This window comes from Corvus brachyrhynchos, unplaced genomic scaffold, assembly GCF_000691975.1.
Source record: "Corvus brachyrhynchos isolate BGI_N302 unplaced genomic scaffold, ASM69197v1 scaffold203, whole genome shotgun sequence".
NCBI classification, from domain to species: domain Eukaryota; kingdom Metazoa; phylum Chordata; class Aves; order Passeriformes; family Corvidae; genus Corvus; species Corvus brachyrhynchos.
The window spans coordinates 491,566-501,447 of NW_008237408.1; the positions used below are offsets into that span (position 1 = coordinate 491,566).

Below are 9,882 nucleotides of genomic sequence, written 5' to 3' on the forward strand. Positions count from 1 at the left end.
GGTAAAAAAATTCATTAAAATATTTGCTGAAGGACAATAAGACTCTTCTAATAATTGCAGGGATTCAGGAGAAACTTCTAAATGCAGCTTTGAACGTCACCAGAAATATTTAGGAGACCAAGTCCCAGACCCCTGGAGGTTTGGGCATATAGAGTGTTGGCTGTGCTCCAGACTCTGGATGGAGATTCCTACAGGGGTGTGTGTGCATCCCTGCCTATTTCGAAAATTATCCACATTTTTGATGTGACTGTCACTGTCTAAAAACAGGATGTAAGGAGCTTGAGGAGCTTAGGTACCTTCTGCTGTGTGACAGTGTCACTTCCTGGTACGAGGATCATGGAATCACAGAATATCCTGAGTTCAGGGGGATCCATCAGGATCATCGATCCGACTCCTGGCCCTGCACAGACACCCCAACAGTCCCACCCTGCACATCCCTGAGAGCGTTGCCCAAGCTCTCCTGGAGCTCTGGCAGCCTTGGGGCCGTGCCCATTCCCTGGGGAGCTGCTCCAATGTCCAGCCTCCCTCCGAGGGGAGAAGGGAAGCTCAGTGATACCCACAGCTGTGACTCCGTGGCTTCCAAAGAGCTTTGAACGCTCCCAGCAGCTGAGTTCCCCCTCTCCCTGTGCCATCCCCGCTTGGAACGTGGCATTCATCTGAAGTATTCATTAAGATGGGGAATTATTTGCATATTATTAGCATTATTACATGGAAATAAAGCTGCTGCTGGTTCTTCCCTCCCTCCATGTATCTTTCATCACCCGCCTTTATAAGGCTTTGAATCCTGTTTGTTGTGTGACAAACTGGGCTGATAAATCTCGTTACTCACTTCAATGGCTGCAAGACTCACTGCACATTACTGAATTTGGTGAATTATGTAATAAATGCATAATTAAAACTAAACCCAGAGCCTCTCGTGGAACCTCAGAAAACGCCGTTCGTGATGAATTATAGAGAAACGTACATGGGTATTAAAATTTAAGCCTAATTATTTGGATTTATTTTCAATCAATATTTTATGCGCTACCTATAAGTTCCTGCAGACCCACAGCAAATCTGTTGTTGTGGCTTTGCTGGAAAGCACAGAAAGTGTCTGTGTATGTTTGTAGAGTGAGATGTTTGTTTTCATGGGGCTTCATATCTTAATATTTGATTACAGAAAAGAAAACTCCCCTGAGCACAATGTGCCCAGAATTTTTTTCAGCCACAGGAAGTGCCTGCGAGGAGTTGGGTTTTGCCCAAGTCTTTCCCCACTTGATCACATTTGAATATTGCCCTGGGAAGCCGTGGCTGCCCCATCCCTGGAATTGTTCAAGGCCAGATTGGATGGGGTTTGGAACAACCTGGGATATAGTGAAAGGTGTCCCTGCCCATGGCAGGGCATTGGAACAAAATGACCTTTAAGGTCCCTTCCAGCCCAAACCATTCTGAGTGATTGTGGTTTACTGGAGGAGAATCACAATAATAGGAAGTAATTTACTCAAACAAAGCACTGCTTGGTTGTTCACTCATCAAATTGGTGTTAAAATAAACTGAAAACCTTTCCCCCAGTGAATTTCTGCCCTCCTGGTTTTTGCTTCAAGGCAGCCACTCTGAGATTTAAACTTGAGATGTGCTAAAAACTTCTTTTCTCTGTGCTTAAAACAGGCTTTAGAGATATTTTCCTTGGAAAGAGAAGCAATGTTTTTAAGGCAAACAGCTTGCAAGTTTAATTTTGAAAGGTTTGTCTCTTAAGTAGCAAATTGAATAGAAGGGATTTGATTCCCCTAAATCCCCAATTCTAGAGAAAGCAGCTTGAGATCTCAGTAAGAGAATTAACACACGGGTTAAACTTACAATAAGAAGCAGGACTTGGAAAATGCCTATTCAGATGCCGTTAAGGAAATAATAGGATTAGTTCTTGTCGTGTCAGTGTGGATTCCTCAAACTGGGGGCTGTGCTGACACGCAGCCGGGCTGTGCTGCTGGTCTGGCCGTGAAACTGGGGACAATGACAATAAAGATGACTTTTCTTGGAGGCAAATTCCTTTGAATGTTTAAGCCGGTGCTTGTTTGCACGGCACGCAGGGCAGGTAATTCAGGATGACAAAGAAGCCCCTAATAATCCCCCTCCCTCCCCAGATCTGCTGTTTGTGGCTGAGGTGATGGTAATTGCAGCTGGGTACGTGGTGAAAAAAAGCAGGAAATACACCGTGGCAGCGTGTTTCCAGTTCCTGTAAGCAGATTTTTGTTCATTTCTATCATCTGTTGCAAACATAATGTGGTTTTTACCTGTTATTTTCATCCCTTTATTCCAATGTATATTGTTTAACGTATATACATTATACCCATCGTTTAAGATAAAGCATTTTTGTCCTTTTATTTATTTATTTTCACCGTTCATGATAATTCAGAATCCTGCAAAAAAAGTGTTATTTTCAGTTTCTTGTGTTTTCCATTCCATAATCATCCATGTGTGTCTTTGTTTTTAGCTTAAACCAAAGAGAATGAAGCGTTAAGGCAGAATTGGGGTTATTTTGACATCTCCTGATTCCATCATAGAAGGAGCTGTAGGAGACCAGCGCTCTGGAAAACTCCCAACAAAATGGTAATGAGTCAAGAAAGGCTTCTGTTGTGCTGTCCCTCTCCTGTTTTTGTCTTCAGACACAACTTCTGCTGCTTTGCAAAGCTTCTCTTTCCTTTTCCATGGGGTTTCCTCTAGCAAATAGTCCTGGGTATCCTGTAATTCCCCCCAAAAGTACTTTGGGAGCAGCGGGGAGTTTAGGCAGCATTTTACCAAGCCGAAAACTGCATGGGAAGTTGTGGCTGCCCCTGGAAGTGTCTAAGGCCAGGTTGGACGGGGCTTGGAGCAGCCTGGGCTAGTGGGAGGTGTCCCTGCCCATGGCAGGGGGTGGCACTGAATGATCTTTAATGTCCTTTCCCACCCAAACCATTCTGTGGTTCTATAATTTTGTGTTTCTATGATTCCATGACTAAGAATGGAATAAAGTTTTGTGTAGACAGATAATTGGCTAATGTACCAAATTTCTCAGTAAATGATAACCAGATAATTTATAATGTCTATATAATAATATCACCAGTGGAGGAAACAAGGTGGGCACGTGCTCAGGCTGCTATTTCCCGTCCTGTATCAGAGCATTCCCAAGCACTCCTCAAGCTGGAACTTAAGGGAGCAAAAAAAAAAAAAAAAAAGGCAAACAGCTTTACAGCTTGGTCTCTGACAGAGAGTATTTGCTGTGTTTTGGCACAGGATTTATTTAGAGGGTGTGTGTGAAGCTTGGAGAGAGCTCTCTGCACATTTTGCAGTGGCAGCCGCTGACGCCGCCTCGAGTTGCAGCCAAAGCTGGGCTGGTTTCAGCTCCAGGAGTGTTTTAGCTCAGTGTTACTCCATACTGGAGTCATCTTGTAAAGCTGAGTGATCTCACAGATCTGGAGATCAGCAATGTATTATCTTACTTAGCTTGCAATTCAAGATTTTAAGGAATTATTTTAGAAAAGCTGCACTGAATGCATATGTGTATATGCATGTAATGGTATCAGGTTACTGTGCCATATATTTTTCTTATCCTTGGACTGTTCTTGCATTAAATCCTTCATTCTGCTCTCCTCTGAGCTGTTCCTTTCTTACTCACTAACAGGAGTTGTTCTCCTCTAACAAAAAGTGCTTATCCCTATTATATGTCTTTTAAAATGTGTCCATTTAAATTAATATTTAACAGAGCAGAGACATGTCTGTGGTATAATGTCTCCACTTATGGCTAATCGTTATTTGAGGTGATTGAACCTCTTTGTACTTAATTTCTTGTGCTTTTTATCCAGCAGAATCATTTGTAGATTGCAGTGTAAGAGCTGATTTACACCTCAAAGTAGACTGTTTCTCCTGGAGCACTGGGTTTATCAGTTACCAGCATCCTTTTAGCAGCACAAATGGTGCACTGAGCATGGAAGGATCTCATCCCAAGTTAGAAATCCCAATTCCTCTCCCAGTTTAAGGTGTAGTTACCAATCTCTTGGCACCCCCCTGTACAATTATTTTCTTAAAGGTGTTGGAATGGGTAATTTACACTGCTGGGAATTTTTATTCCAGCCAACTTCATTTATCCATTCCTTCACCAAAAGGGTGCTCAGGCCCTGGCACAGCTGCCCATGGTGGAATCATCATCCCTGGAGGGATTTAAAAGCCATGTGGATGTGGCACTCGGGGACATGGGTCAGTGGTGGCCTTGGCAAAGCTGGGGGAACTCAATGACCTGAAAGATTTTTCCAACCTTAATGATTCAGTGATTCCAAGTGAGGTGCCCAGTCAGAGCTGCTGGTCTTGGCCCCCTCTCAGTCACTGACACTGCTGTGTGTCCTCTCCTAGAAATCCTGTCCTTTTGGCTCTTGCTTTGACTGGATACCCACCTCAGACACTGAACCTTTGGTGGGATGAGCTCCCCCACCCCATCAGGGATCCCTGAACATCCTCTTTTTATTTCACCACTTAAGCTTTAATTGATTGATAATGGTTTAGTTAATACTTGAGCATTATTATTTCTTTAATTTTATTCTTTTGTTTTGTTTTGTTTTGTTTTGTTTTGTTTTTTAGGTCTGAAAGGTTTTTATGGGTGGTGAGATGTTCCAGTGCTTGGATCAATCTGTTTCATTTAATGTGCGAAGGAGTGGATTTTTTTTTTTTTGCTGTTGTTTGGTTGGGTTATTTTAAGTTTCTGGAATTTTACGTCAGCAGAGCTGATCCAGGTATAGAAACTGAGAGTCATGAAATCACAGAATGGTTTGGGTTGGAGGGGACCTTAAAACCCATCTCGTTCCACCCCCCTGCCATGGGCAGGAACTCCTTCCACTATTCCACATTGCTCCAAGCCCCGTCCAACCTGGCCTTGGACACTTCCAGGGATGAATGAGATGATTTTTAAGGTCCCTTCCAACCCAGGCCATCCTATGATTCCCTGATTTTCTAAACGCTCATCAGAAATAACTCCGCTCTGAGGATTTTTAACGTGCTCAGTTCTCCCTCAGCCACTGCTGGACCCTCTGACAGAGCGAGGCTTTAACTCCCAGCCTGCTGCGTCTCCCGAGTTCAGACATCTCCTCAGAAGATTAAGCAAGTTTGAGAAATTAGCTTTGATCCCTTTCTGCCAGCGTAGGATTATTCCACATCACCCTGGGTTTGAAGTTCACGCCTAATCCAGTTTTCCACGGCTCGGGGGACCGGGCTGCTCCCGGCTCCGTCTGCGCCGCGGCCCCGCGCTGCAGACTCTGAGTTAGTGGCACTTCCTTGATACTGAGATTCAATTTGCATTCCCGTTGCTGCATCCCATTCCATCCTGTGCCATCCCATAACGGCGCTGCTGCTTCGTGGGATCTGCCCTCCCGAGGCAGATGGGTCGTTACCCTGCTCGTGCTGGTTTGGGTGCTCACTACATACATTAATATGCATTAATGGATATTTAAACCACGCCCTTGCAAGCAGCTCTGATGTCTTGTGTGGGGATTTTCAAGCTGTAGAAACACATTTACACACAAATAGGGTTTGGAGTGTCCAGCCTGGATCGTTGTGCACTGAAACAACTGGTGTGAAACGAGATTCCAGGAGCCACCTGTGCAGAACTGATGCTCATCATGGCAAAGAGGAGGGTCCTGTCCCTGTTTTCCAGAGGTTTAATGCTCAGTCCTGAAGGGGGTTTTTATCACACTACATTTTATTTATGATATTTGTAACCTTGTAAGTTTTCTTCCTAATAAATGTGTATTTTCAGGATGAAAAAATCCTTGTCTGTGATCCTTTGAAATGCTTTTTTTACAGGAATTCAGCATCCTGAACATTTTCTCCTCACACACACTGGGCATGGGGGGGTAACAGAGCAGCAGAGCATTCCAGCCAGGAGCTATTTGAAGTCCCCAGAGGATGCATTTAAAAGTGACAGCATGTTTTGCTGGACTGACAAAAGCTTGGTTTAGCACCTGCATCACTCCCAGGGACCTTTCAGGAAGTGCCTCCTGGAGCAGAAAGCACTGGATAGGTCAGAAATGTGGTTTATACACCAAAAATGGGATTTATAGGTAAGAGTTACAATTTCAAGATTCTGAGGGTGGCTGTATTTTAGTGGGAAGCTTGAGAGATCCCAGAATGGAATCCTCTGCTCTGCTCCTGCCCTGTGCCTTCCTTTCATACACACCTTGTAGTAATATTTCTTTTTTTTTTAAGGAATGCAGTATTTATAGAAGGGAGAGAGTTTTTAATGCACTTGTAGCCTGGATGAGAGAGAATATCCCTGTTTTTCCATGTTGAGTTGCTTGGATAGCCCCTGCTCCTGCTGTTCCCTTCACTGGCAGCAGCTCACTCAGAACTCAAATCCATCCCAGTGATATTTAATCATGGAGTCACAGAATGGTTTGGGTTGGAAGGGACCTTGAAAATCATCTCATTCCAACGCCCTGCCATGGCCAGGGAACCATCCTCCTCCCCCAAAGCTGTCCTTGGCAGAAGAGCACCGTTAATCCTGATGGGAACCAGCAATTCCAGGGATTTCTCATCACCCCTGCAGCAAAGGTGTGTTTGGAATTATCCTCCCACATCCTAGCAAGGCTTTGACCAGACCAGGAGCACCCCCTACAAAAAAAGAAGATGTTTTTAAGCACATGAGCTCTGGAAGGTCGCAAGGCTGTCAGAGTGACTTATCTGCTCTCCTCTGGAAATGGCATTTCTGGAAGGCTGTGGCGGATGCTGCTCTGGCAGTCTGGGCTGAATCCTGCAGAAGGGCTTCAGGAGATCCATCAGATGCCCTACTTAATTTAAAATGTTTGCAGTTTCTTTTTTTTATTTTTGTTTTGTTTTCACTGTAGCAAAATTATTTTTACGACCCTTCGGGTATTACCTGCTTTTATAAATCTTTCTATAATTAAATTTACAAATCCACCCGTGAGCTGGTGATGTGTAAAACCTTGCAAATGGGACCCTTTGTGTGTTAACCTATATTTATGCTACTTTATTTCTTCTGGCAGTAATCATCCTGGCTCTAGGCCTAGGATTAATCTATAATATGCTGAACATGCTTGAATTTTCTCCCCCCCTCTCTGTGGCAAAGTCGTTTTATGCAGAGCAGGGCAATTTTAAAACTGCTTCCTATGAAGTGGTTTCACTGTTACCTCTCTTGAGTGATTCACAGGAGGAGACATGGGAGAGGTGAATTGATCCTGGGCCGTGGATATGGGAAGCAGCAATGATTCAGCCTCTGGCAGTTTGGTGCTGGGCTGATTCCGAGCCTGGTGATGCAGCTTTGGCTGCCTGGCCAAGGGACTGTCACTGTCACTGCCCTGCAGGACGGGAGGGGACAGGCTGGAACAGGGCTGGAGGTGTTTTAAGAGCAGGGCAGGGGCTCCAAACCTGGTCTGGTGTGGCTGGAACTTCCATGCAATGGACAACAGGCAGGTGAACAAGAGCCAGGTGTGCCCAGGTAGCCAAAAAGGCCAATGGCCACTGGGTTGTACCAGGAAAAGTGTGTCCAGCAGGACCATCCCCTGCGCTGGGGCACCTCCAGTGCTGGGGGCAGCTCTGGGACCCTCCTGACAGGAGAGACCTTGAGGGGCTGGAGCGTGTCCAGGGAAGGGAGTGGAGCTGGGGAAGGGGCTGGAGCCCCAGGAGCAGCTGAGGGAGCTGGGAAAGGGGCTCAGCCTGGAGCAAAGGAGGCTCAGGGGGGACCTTGTGGCTCTGCACAACTCCCTGACAGGAGAGGACAGCCTGGAGGGGTCAGGATCTGCTCCCAGGGAGCAGGGACAGGATGAGGGAAAATGGCCTCAAGCTGAGCCAGGGGAGGTTTAGACTGGATATTAGGAATAATTTCTTCATGGAAAGGGTTGTCCAGCCCTGGCACAGCTGCCCAGGGCAGTGCTGGAGTCCCCATCCCTGGAGGGACTTAAAAGCCATGTGGATGTTGCATTTGGGGACAAGGCTCAGCGGTGGCCTTGGCAGTGCTGGGGGATGGTTGGACTCGATGATCATCTATGATTCCCATGGTTTTAGAACTGTTTGTCTTGAGGCCAAGGTGCTGCAAGATCCTTAAAGGAACCATGGAGGGTTTTGCACCCACCTTAAAATACCTCAGTGGAACATTTATTCGTCCTTTTACCGTGTAACAGTTCAGGGACATCAAAGAGAGGCACCAACACTTTCTGGAGACAAGAAAATGGTGTTTTCTGGGTGTTGTGTGGAACACAAGCACAGCCCTGGGCATGGGCAATCCACAAATGTCCTACAGCTGGGGAAGGAAGTTCTGGTTCCCCCATCCCTAAAAACATTCCGGAATAGGTTGGATGGGGCTCTGAGCAGCCTCATCTGGTTGAAGATGTCACCGCTCACTGCAGGGGGTTGGAAGGCCTTTAAAGGTCCTTTCCAACCTGAAATATTCCCTGTCACATGTTCTGTCCTCCTCCTCCTCCTCCTGAGCTGGCAGGTTCTGACCAGACCTGCTCCATCCCTTTCTCCACCCCACCCTTCTGCCCACTGTGGGTGGGTGAGGAAGGAGGTTGGGAGAGACTCGGTGTTGTTTCAGGGCTGCTGGTGCAGCATCATCCTCTGGGGGTGTTCTCATGGCTGAGCTGTCCTTGGGGACTGTCCCCTTGGACGCAGGAGCCATGTCCCAGCAGTGGTGGCCTCAACAAGTTCGTGACTGGAAGCTTCAGCCTTCCTGGATTCCGGGATCGATGCTTCCCCGGACTCTCTGCTGCTGTGTCAGGAGAGCTGCCGTGGGCTGGAGCAAACGTTGCCCACTGGGAATTTTTTCCTTAGAAAACCTTTCTGGAGTCATTGATTTGCAGCGTGTCTGAGCCAAATTTAAGCGTGGAGCCACAGAGATCTGAATTTAGCTGTGCTGGCTGTTTTCCCTGGGAGGAGGGATCACAGGGATGGATTTGATTGCCTTGGAAAATTAGTGTTGATTTCAGTGAAGAATATTTTATTACAGTGTTTGCATTGGCATTGTCTTCATAGGATAATGGCTGAGAGTTTCCTGTGTTTCCTGTGCTTGTGTGTATTTAATAATTGAATCTATTCCTTCTGAATACTGGCTTGGACTAAAAAAGAAAAAAGAAAGGGCTGGCTGCCTACTCTTAATATCCCATCATAAAATAAAATCACTAATCCCAAAGGTGGAGTTGCAATTAAAAAGAAAGAAAACTGGCATTGAAAAGTATTGAAACTGAATAATCTGGTCAAAAATAGACACTGCCTGTGGTGCTTGCTTCACTTACTGAAGATGCTGGGGCTGTAGTGCCTTGAAAAACTGGGATGCTCTTACAGGATCCCAGAATGGTTTGGGTTGGAAGAGACCTTAAAGCTCCTCTCATTCCCCCCTCTGCCGTGGGCAGGGACACCTTCCACTGTCCCAGGTTGCTCCAAGCTCCCTGGGGAGCCTGTTCAGTGCCCAAACACCCTCTGGGGAAGAACATTTTCCTGATATCCAGCCCAGCCTTCCCCTGACGGCTCCATCCACATCCTGTTCCTGCACACAGAGAGCAGAGATTGGAGCTGCCCCTAATTAGAAGTGGAGGATCCAGTGTGGAGATTCCTTTCCCTGTTCTGTTTTACAAGTATAAAATGACAAGGTGACCAAGATATTGGCCTTTAAACCTTGTTTTTCCCTTCGTGGGCTCTCAAAGCTTCCCCTCAAGTTCCCTCCAATCCCCTCAGGCAACATCTCCACACCGGGAAGGTTTTCCTGCCCTGAGGGTCCAAACATTTGCTGCACATGTGGGGCCCAGGAGAGCCAGGGAGGCTGTTCAACACCATCAGGCAGCTCAATCCACCTCAGTTTGGGATCTGGTTTGCTAAGATCAGGGCAGGTGAGAGTTGTTGCTGCAGGTTGTGTGTCTGAGCCTCCCATAT

The 9,882-nt window shown here is 46.3% G+C and overlaps 1 long non-coding RNA gene across 2 annotated transcripts in view; it reads left to right on the forward strand.

Moving 5' to 3' along the window:
* Positions 1–4,832, forward strand: part of LOC108445874 — a 17,599-nt gene extending 12,767 nt beyond the window's left edge. Inside the window, exons 2-4 of one of the 2 annotated variants that reach the window (XR_001860902.1) lie at positions 2,121–2,214; positions 2,471–2,586; positions 4,588–4,832. This is a non-coding gene — a long non-coding RNA (uncharacterized LOC108445874). Of the gene's footprint in view, positions 1–438; positions 2,215–2,470; positions 2,587–4,587 lie in introns of those variants that run through there. The other variant, XR_001860901.1, reaches the window with a different exon arrangement.
* The last annotated feature ends 5,050 nt before the right edge of the window (positions 4,833–9,882 follow it).